A 9,872-nucleotide genomic window follows, 5' to 3' on the forward strand; every position below is an offset into this window, starting at 1 on the left:
AAAACCATAGCATTAGCTGACTCTCCTTATCCTTATATTGTCTTTGACCCTTGAACCATGGTGTAGACTCTTAAAGTCTTCCACCTGTACCATTGGAACAAAGGCTTCATATAACTTTACTTTGCCTTCAACACTCTCTAACACATGGATTGATGATTTGTTGGTGTTCAATGAATAGTCCACTCTTTCATATCCAAAGTAGTCTATTTAGGGATACCTCTAGTAAAGTGTTGGACCTCCCCTTAACTTTGGCTGATGAATAGTGACATTCTCATACCTTGGCCTATGATTGTTAGTGTGTAACACAATGCTTGTATGCACATTTCTCCCCTTGCACATAACAGTTTGTTGCTCATCACCACTCTATAGATCAGCTGCTCTTCCAACATAGTTGATGTTAGATCCACCAAATTCTTTTTGGCTAGTACTTCCTCATTGCCATGTGTATATTTCTAAGACTTGATCTAGAACCCTCATGTCTCCCATCAAATAATCTTTACAATGAGTGCTCTAAAGAATTGACATAGTAAGGTTGACAACACAAGAAAAGTACAAGCTAAATTGTCGAGCACATCCAAGGGTTTCCCTCATAGATGCATGTTTACATTCAAAAATATTGGCCATGGGTAGAAAGCGATCTCTGTCTCCTTGACTCAACATCCACTTTGCCTAGTGGAACCCTCTCCCTTACCATCAAGAAATCCATATATCCAATGACTAGGATTCATCTTCATGTGCACAGCCCACCAATCTCCAAAAGCTAATGAGTTTTTCCTTTGCTACATCACACACTTCACTTGGGGCATCCCTTAATTGATGAAATAGCTTCTTGCACTCTCCTTGGATTTGTGGTTTGATACATTGTTTTGTATGCTCCAGCAACTCATCTCTCAATGGAAGGAGCATGACCTCTCCTTATAGTGCATCACATTCCTCTTCTCTTTTGTGAAAACACTACGCACTAGCAACAATCGGTTTGCATGAGCCTCATCAACCCATGAACTTCACAAATTGTGCTCCTAAAAACCCACACTGAGCCATCTATTCATTCATCAAAGTCCACACCAAGAAAAACACTAAGCAACTCTCTAACATATGGGTGATACACATGATCACTCATTGTGGTGCATCCATAAATATGTTGAACATTATCAAAATGCATAACTAGAAGTCTGATGGGTCTTTAGTCTTATTTCATTAACTAGGTCCACTCCACTTTCACAACCAAGAGCAGTTATTTTAAGAACATGTGTCTTCTCTACATGGGTCAATTGATTCAGAAACAAGATGCTATGAAAGTAAGGGTAATGAGTAACTTTCTCTAGCAAGTCCTCAATACCATGTCATCCTCAATATCCTTGACATCCCCCTCAATCATTTCTAAACCAAGTCCCTTGCAACACTTGTCTCCACATTCTTGCAATCTACATCAAGTTTTGGAATGACCTTTTGCTTCACTAAGGAATTCGTGGACATTAGGGAAAATTTGGACTCACTTTTGGACCTTGTAAGATTTACCATGTGAGCAGAGGAGACCCATGGATAACTATATTCATTTACCTTAAAACCATATCGTGTAACATATCATTGGAAAGGTCTTGATGAGAGGATTCTAAAGGACCAACCTTTGAAAAATTTGGAGTCTATATGCTCAAGTTATGGCCTCTTGACCAAAAAGTAACCTCAAATGTTTAGTAATAGTAGCCTCATCCTCATTTGTCCTTATACTATATTCCCTAGGATCCCAAGGAGCTTAAAAGGCCCAAAAGTAAGTCCAAATCTCCCCTAGTGTGATATGTTCTTCTTATGGATCCCATGAGAGATGGGGTTATTGTGATACCCTTAATGTATGTCACACTTGGTGATATCAGTTCTATAAGTAGGCTAGCAATATTGTAATACCCTTAATGTATGGCACACTTGGTGATATTAGTTCTATAAGTAGGCTAGCAATATTATATGTGGCACTCACAAATAGCCAAGTACTTTGGGGTAGTGAAATAATGATGACACACCAAAGTCCCATTAGCATGCCTCAAACTGCCAACAAAGGGTACCTAACTTTCTCTTCCATTATATTTGATTGTATTGCTTGGTGCATCCATATTGGCACTCCAAATTAAAACATTTCGAGTGTCTTGCATAAGAGCCACACCTTCAAAGTTATCTTCGATGCAAGTTTTGTACTCCATCCAAAAATGACCATCATATCTTAACTCCAGTCCTGACATTGGCTTGTCCTCTAGGAATGTAGCTAGCTCAAAGACTATGTCTTCATCATATTGGGAAGGCAATTCATCAACCTGTATAATAGTGGAGACATTCATCACCACAATAAGTAAAGATTCATTCAAAGGCAACCTTTTGAGGAGAGTGTGGATACTAGTTAGCTTGCTTTTCATAGTGGACAATGTAGAAGAACCCGCAAATGATAATCTAGATGTCGAAGTAGTTTTTAAGGGTGACCCATTTGCAATGCTATCCAAGTCTATGCATGGTGTGTTGTCAATAGGAGTGGAGACAATGCCATCCTTTTGCATGGCATAGGTTAATTGAAATTTGAGCCCATTGTTTTCTTGCTAGGCTCTAGGCACATTTGCACAATAGGATTGCAAAGATAAGCATCTAGGACTGAGCTCAAAATATTTCAAAAGCTCCTTTTCTATCACCATTATGTCCTTCAACTCAAAATGTAGAGACTAGAATCAAAGAGTGCCATCACTCCAAATGTCTATTATGTGTGTCATTTTTACCAAGATGTGGCACATAGGGTTTGGGAGGACAAGAATATATAGAGCAAAACATTCCTTGAGGTATGTGAGAACAAGAATATATAGAGTGAAACATTCCTTGAGAAATATTCAAGCAATGATGCATTAACAAAAGTGGACATGGTTCATGTTTTACAACACGCATAACTGCTAATCAAGTGGAATAAACTCTCCACTCTTTGCAAATCATTTTGAAGTTATGAGTCTAGGCATACATCCCCATGTGCATGAAGATATCTTGGAGGAGACATGGGACCACATCTCACCATGTGTGATGACTCCCAAAAAGGACACCACTAGGAAGTTAACCCCCTTCTTTCATTTCCCCCCCAACTTCCTTCTATAGAGTTTCTCCTTCACAACTTCTTGCATCCTCTCCCTCATGTGGCTTAAACTCATTTGCCTTAGTATGTATGCCATTACACTTCTCTCATCAATCTCAAGATTTAAGGTAATTGCGTATGCAAGGTCGGCCACCATTAGAAATAGTTATTAGCAGAGATTTGAGGTCTTGAAAATTCCTTGTAAGAGATCCTAGAGAAAGAAAATATTCTCATGACTTGCAACAGACCTAGAAATCTAGGCCACCATAAGGGTGGCAATGATTGACTTAATGAAGATCCTTCCTTCTCTTGACAAAAGTGAAAGTGAATATCCAATTTGAATTTTTTCAATAGTTGGTTACCTCCATCCTCATTCTCTTCTTTCTTTCTTCTTTGCCTTACTAGTTACTTTCTCTTTCTTTCTTTTTTCCAAATTCACATTGTTTTCCTAAGAGTTGTAGATCTAGCTATGGATCCATCATCCCCCAATAATCTTTGTAACACTAGTAAAAGAGCTCTATATCATTTTCACATTAAGAGCTAGAATGTGAGTATGAACCAATTAGGAAAAGAATAAAACAAAACACTATTTTAGAGTTAATGAGACATGTTTAGATTGAAGAAAAGCAAAATCTTGATCTTTAGTTGGATGGAAGGTCATATCCCAAAGATCCTATAAAAAATAGTGCTCCTTTTTATAATAACGCTTCACTCATCATGTTTATTGGTGATGGTTATAATGAATTTTTAGACTATACACTTAATCTTATTGAAAATAAAGATGCTCTTAGATTGGAGAATCACTTATTAACAAAACATAGAGATGATTTGTTGCAAAAACTATAGGATTATTGCAACAAAAAATCTATTGATTAGAGAAATGCATCAAAGTATATGAGTGAAAACAAACTATTTTAGGCCATCAAAAGTCGACAAAGAACTCTTAGAATATTGAGAATCCCAAACGAGGAGGGGGTGGCTATAGTAAAAGAATCCATGCAGCATGGTACACATTTTTTCTTAAGAAATGTTGAATATAACTTTTCGTATAATAGTATTTGAGTTGTAATATTGATCTTGCTTAGATCTGTGCCTCAAAGGCATCTCAATTTTATTACCACCTCTTGCCCTCAGTAGTCTCGAAGGATATCCTTGAGAAGAAAAAATTAAAAAAAGTAAAAGAGACAATGCTTGGATTCTTTCATTAAGCATTATTCTTTGGATTCTGAGCTAGTGCAGGAATACTTTGGATAGTATCGGTATTAACCAAGATGCATATACACAAATTTTCCAACTAATGCAATCAAATATGAAACAAGGTTGCCTATGCAACTGTTTACTTCTAAGGCCATCCATGGTGAGGACTATCGAACAAAGAGTTAATGTTAAAGTGATGGAAGTTTTGGGTGAGTTTTTCCATATCAAGAGCAGCTTCAAGAGCAAGAATAAAGATGTTCTTTTCAATGAATTAAACAATATTTTGCTTGGTCATCCTACTTTGCAACAATTGATGATCAAATTTTGTGATTTGTATTTAGAAGAGGCATAAGAAGTAGCCAAGTTTGTGATTAAACTTGATGAAAGTGAGATTTTGAAGTGTACAAAATTGGAAAGGGTCTCCATTACCTTGATGAATAGTGCACTTTCATTAAGTCATTACAATGATTCTATGCTTTTTAGTATTCAATTTGAATACAATATTTGGTGCTTAGGAGGTTTCAAAGTAGACATAGAGGATTTTGATATACTATATTGAGTTTTCCATCAGCCTTCTAATATCTAATGTGGGTAAGAGTCAATAAGTAGGAAAAGAGCTATTTGTTGAAGGATCTGGGAACAAGCTTAAATGGCACAAAGCTAGTGACTTGAAGACACTTAATTGAATGCATTATGTGTCATATGGAGCCAACTCTAGATGTCTCTACCTATGTTACATGTCTTCAACTACATAGTTGAGCTTAAGCAAATGTGCCAAAGGTTGAGTTTAACATAACATGTTTAACAAGATAATAAGAGTAGGCTACTTTTGTGTCCAAACAGCATGGTAGTATACTCTATTAATTAGAAAACTAAAATAAACCTAATTGAGGAAAGTGAGAGGCTTCGTTTGTGATCATCAAATGCTTATGGCTAGATGAACTCACTAAGTCGTAGGTAACTTTCACATGCTAGATAGATATAAGGGGATGGAGCTAAGATTTTACCTTATGGGTATGGGGATAGAGTTACACACTCCCCTCTCTCACTCTCTTTGAACGAAGTGCAGTGTTAATCTTGCTCTCATCTGATTGATTACAAAGTGATCTTTCTTAGGTGGGTGCTAGATTATTGTTATAGGGGTGACTTGTCCACATTTCCCTTATGTAGTAAAATCAAGTTTCCCATGTTCAACTAAGCTTAACATTTCCTATGAAGAGATGGGGTGGTGTTGTGCATGGACAAGAATTTTGATTGACTATACTAGAGGACTCATTTAGGCATGATGGAGGAGGCACCTCACATTAGACCTAAAAATTTGGACCTCAAACTGATCTAGCCCAACTACTTATAGGTTGCTTGAAAAGAACCCCAAGCACCTTTCTTAAATATCCCTTGAGGTTCTTATGGCATGAATGTCTAAAGACAATGAAAAATTAGGCAAATAAATAAAATTTGAACCTCAAGCTAACACGAACCCGACAACATGTTGGGATATTTTTGGATTGCCTCCTCCTAGTATACTATAAATTCCAAGTGTGTATGAGATCCAAATATTGTTGATTTTCCTAATATTCCATTTCCTTAAGTATCCATGCCATAAGAACCCCAATGTATCTTTGAGAAAGGTGGTCAAATTGCTCTTTAAGAAACCTACAAGGGGTTGGGTCATCCACACATTTTTACCTTAAGGAGCACCCCAACTACCTTGCTCAAAGAGCCCTTGAGGTACTAGTGGGATTAGTACATAAAAGAAATAAATCATTATATACTAGTAATGTTAAAAGCGTGATTAGTACCTAAAGGAAGTGAAAAGACCCTAATGATCCAAAAATATACTTCAAAGTCCCAAAAGTATACTCCAAGCCTAAAGAACCTTGAGGTCTCCCTTAAATACATTTTATACTCCAAGCTAACCAAGAGAACCTTAACGCAACCTAAAATCTACAATGTGTAAAGTTAGATTACCTCCTAGCATTGAGTACACCATAGGGTTCAAGTGTAATATACAACTCAATTTCTCTATAAAAGTTATGAAACAAAACTTTCCACTCTATAATGAATTAATGGTGGACAATTCTAAGACACATTACTTGGATTAATGGTGTATTTGTGTCTGGAGAAGAGTGTCTGGAGAAGAGTGTGTTGGCTACAAAATGATGAAGGAAAAAGATCCAAAAGAGAGTAAGTTTCAACTGTCACAAACATGCCATGATCAAGTGAACGGATTAATTATTGCTCATGCCATACAAATACACAACCCGTGAAAATGCACCCTTAATAGGATATCATTGAGCCAACCATGCAAACCTACTCTCGCCATGTCATCATAGAACCTTCTAGAAGATATTCATGTCATCGCTTGCATCATCAATGATATCATCATAAAACTTTCAGACATATGCCATATCATCGCATGTATCATTGATGATATCATCATAGAACTTCTAAAAGATATGGCATGTCATCACCTCATCATCAATTATGTGATCATGGAACGTTCTAGAACATCTTTAACTACCCTCCAACACCTATAAGAGGGGCTCGCCATCATAAAGCTCCTAAGTCTTGCCAATGCCAATCTTGGGAGCTCAAGGAGTCGAGACCTCTAAGTAAGTAACTTTGAGTTCTAGTTTTTGTTCTTATCTTGTCTTCCATTATACTCATGTTGTGTTGTCGCCTGATAATCTCATAGCATGAGATCTTATCTAGTATTATCTTGTATCTTGTTCATCCCTATTGAGGGAGATCTTGTAATTTTGATATCTTGTATCCATACCTATGGTCCTAGGTTGTGAGATTTTCTATATATTGTTAAGTTATCATTGTACCTTGTGTGAGGTGCCGGCCCATCGGCTTTCCAGGCACCCTTTTAGCGGTCTATCAAGAAACGAATCTAAGCGTCGCTGCCCAGCACTCCCAGGGAATGTTCCGAGTTTTGTCGCCTAGGGTTTCCCGAATCCACCTCGCAACGGAACGTTCACGACCGAACCCACTAGGATCAACCTGAAATTTGGGTTCCTAGTTGTCAAGGTCTCCTGTTAGCATTCTAGCGTCGGGTATTGGACATCCTACTTTACGCAGAGATACCCAACCCGAAGCAGATCTATGCCGCACTTGGTTCAAAGAGAATGGGAAATGAGAGGGATGCATTGCTCAACCTCTCTGCCCATAGGGCATAGTCCCATTCCGGTCCCCTAAAACGGCATGAATCGGGTTCTAACCTATCAATACCTAAAGGTCGAATGACGATAAAAACTTGTGAGAAGCCTCCCAGTTCTCTAGGACCACCCTGCCATAGGACGGACCCGTCGGGGGTTCTGCCCACCCGCTTCCCTTAATAGCTTTAGTTTTCTAATTAGGTCCTACCACATTTATGCGTGACACTTAAAATCAGCTTCATTAATTAAGCCTTTTAGGGAACAAGGTTCGTTCGCGTAAATTATAGCACAGATACGAAAACAGAGCAAAGCAATCTATTGACAAACAAGATCAAACAAGTTCCTTAACTTATCTTCAAGTTAATCTTTGTCTCCCGCCCATACAGGAGAAATTATGTTTCGCTTTTGTCCAATAGAAGTATCTCTTCTGCCCTGCAGAAGTAACTGGTCCAATTCACATGGCACCAAAAAACTCAATCCTTTATCTAGAATAGGATCTCCCAACATGCCCAGATGTTGGGGGCCACGGAGGTCTTCAACTCCATTCTAGACCTAGCAAGGGGTGTCCAGAGCTCCAACTGACCCACAAGCTATCTAGGAGCGAAACATCATTCCCGTGGTTGGCCTTTTCACCACTCGACCTTCGGCCCGTGAATCGAGCAGTGCCCTTTCGGGTTAATACGCGATGCGACCATGGAGGTGATCCACCCGTACAATATATCCTTCCTTAATTAAATCCCTTAAGAATCAAGCACAAACAAGGCATTCAGCCCTAATATCATTTTCCAAGAAAACATTCCTTTATTCCCATGGCGACTTCTCATCACAGACCCTTGCCATGCATTTACCATAAATCATAAGCACTTGGAATAATCATCCCAAATAACAACTAACAACCAATTGATGTAAAAACATTTAGGATGTTGTTTGATCAACCAACAAAACCAATTGCATTCTTTCCAAACAATGCAAGAATAGACGATATAACATTTCCATCGTATATTTGCTCTCCCCCTTGGGATCTAAGAGCAATACTATGCAAACATGATCTTAACACTTCCTTCCTTTGGCTAGGGCATATGTTAAGGGTTCAAACACTATTCATGATGCAAGTTCTATAGGTCACTTACCTTGATTGAAAACCCAACCCTGGATTTGGATTGGCAAAAGTCATCGTTATCCAACGGATCTCAAGACATCCTAGTTTTAACCCCTATGATCAATTTCTTGTACTAGCTCTTAGTCAAGTCATGAGGCAACTAGAAAATTATCCTCATATATCAAACATGTTATAGGCATAACATGTGAAAACCTAATAAGATAAGTGTGAGATGATCTCAAGTAATTAGACTCCTAGGGTCTTAGGCTAAGTACTTTTGAAGTATCTAAACTTTAAAACTAGTACTTCTATTCATGATTCTCAATGTTGTATTATTTAGTAATTATGCTATTTGTAACCCTTGACTATACCCTAATCTAGCACTTGTATGCACAACCTTTTAGTGTCGTTCTTTTGATGACTATGTCATTCATAACACTTGACTAATTCTTCCTTGTAATTGCCCTATTAGCAAATAAGTCATATGTAACTAGGTACAATTATCTTCCCTTGATATATGTACTTCACAAACTCCATCTTCCGAGTAGGTGAGATGAAATTTATCCTTTCCCATGACCTATACTCGTGCAATAGTGCAGCCTCTCGGGGTGACTCTTCTCTCTCTCTCTCTCTCAAGCTCTCTTTCAAGCTCTTCCTCACAATCTCTTGGAGGAGTATCCTCCTCTCTACCTCTCTCTTACAGCCTCTCGGGGTCTCCTTATGCTTTCTATGCCTCTCCCATGCCTCATATTTATAGTGAATTAGAGAAGAGGGCTTGTGGTTGAGAAGTAGAGCTCTTTATGGAGGGGGATCTTGGAAAGATCAATGATCTGATGCTCAGATCATAAATCTGATGGTTCCATTGGCTCCGAAAGGGGGGTAAAACCCCAAGACACTTGATTAGAAAGCTCTCAGTTCACTCCTTCTTCTTTTCTCTGTTCGAAGTACTGTCTACTACTGCCTGTAAACTGCGATCACGGCGTGCGCGATTTCGCCAGTCACTTTTCTTTATTTTTCTTTTTATAAAATCTTCAAACTAACTAAAATATCACTTGTCTTTTCTTTTAAATGACATCTAGTTCCATATTGTTTTTTTAGGATAATATCTAAAATATCTAAAATATACTAGCTTTGTCCAAAATCTAATGTTTTTGGACCTTCCAAACTATACACATGAACTTAGTGATTAATATAACTCATAAGTCTCGTTCACGTTGTAATTTACGTGAAGGATAGCTACGGTCTTTGTCAATTCGAGAAAAATATCAAATTTACGACTCTTGATTTTTCTAAATAAAATATTTTAAATTAAATAAAAATT

This window comes from Lygodium microphyllum, chromosome 13 (assembly GCF_053477565.2).
Source record: "Lygodium microphyllum isolate KBCC chromosome 13, Lygodium_microphyllum_v1.1.10, whole genome shotgun sequence".
In the NCBI taxonomy this organism is placed as follows: domain Eukaryota; kingdom Viridiplantae; phylum Streptophyta; class Polypodiopsida; order Schizaeales; family Lygodiaceae; genus Lygodium; species Lygodium microphyllum.